This window comes from Gekko japonicus, unplaced genomic scaffold (assembly GCF_001447785.1).
Source record: "Gekko japonicus isolate JY-2015 unplaced genomic scaffold, Gekko_japonicus_V1.1 scaffold1040, whole genome shotgun sequence".
Classification (NCBI taxonomy): Eukaryota; Metazoa; Chordata; class Lepidosauria; order Squamata; family Gekkonidae; genus Gekko; species Gekko japonicus.
The window spans coordinates 187,158-188,161 of record NW_015162511.1 but is presented as its reverse complement, the minus strand read 5'-3'; positions in this window follow the sequence as shown (position 1 = coordinate 188,161).

The window sequence follows — 1,004 nt, the reverse complement described above, 5'->3', positions numbered from 1 at the left end:
AGAGAGGTGTGTGGGGGGCCCGGCCCACGCCCCCCCCCCCCCCAGTCGTCCCCCCCAGAAAGGGCAGTGAGGAGGCCGGGAGTGCCCCTACCCCACCGCTTCTCTCTCCTCTCAGTTTTAGGGACACCCAGGTTCTGGTTGGGTGTGTCCCTCCCTCCCTCCCTCCCAAGCCCGTTTGTGAGATTTCAACTTTGGCTCCGGAGTTTTAAGCCTGCCACAGTGGAGAGGCCACCAGAGACTGGATTGAGTTATAGAGCCGAAGGCGTCTGGGTGTTCCCAGCTCCCTCCTTTTTACCCCCCACCCCGCCCGTCACCTTCCCCTTTTGTTTAATCCATTCAGGTGGCAAGATGGTAGTCCCAGGGGGTGGGGTTGGGGGGAGCACCCACCAGCAGCAGGGGTGAGGTGGGGGGGGTGTAGATGGTACAGTTTTATTGTACAGGTGCTAACGAGGACTGGACAATCGGCTTTCTGGCTCTCCTCTGCGCTGCAGGGTGGGAAAGGTGGGGTGTTACATTTTCTTCATTTGTGTTGTGTTTTTTCTCCCCCCCCTTTCCCCCTTCCCCCTTGGGGAGCTGCATCGCCTGCCCCGCCTCACCCACCCCTCCAAGCTGGCTGCCTCTTCAGGCTCCCACCTTGGACGAAACAGACAGTATATTTTCTCCCTCCCTCTCTCTCTTACGCCAAGGCCTTTTCGGGCCTTTGGGGTATGTGTTCTGGCTGCTGTTTTTCTGATTTTTTTTGTTTGTTTTATTCTTAAGCAACAGGCTGTGGTGTCCAAAACACTTATGTACAGAAAAAACCTGCATCAGGGCTCCCGTCTCCTGCCTCATCTTTGGTTCCTTGCGCCTTGGGGACGGGAGGGCCAAGGGGGAAGGAGTGATGGAGGCGGGCGGGCGTTCTCTCCCGTCTCTTTTAAGACCTGTCGCATCTGCCAGCAAGGGCAGCCCCCCTGAACGTTTTAGCCAAAGCTGGGTTCAACAGAGTGACGTTCGGGAGGCTTCCT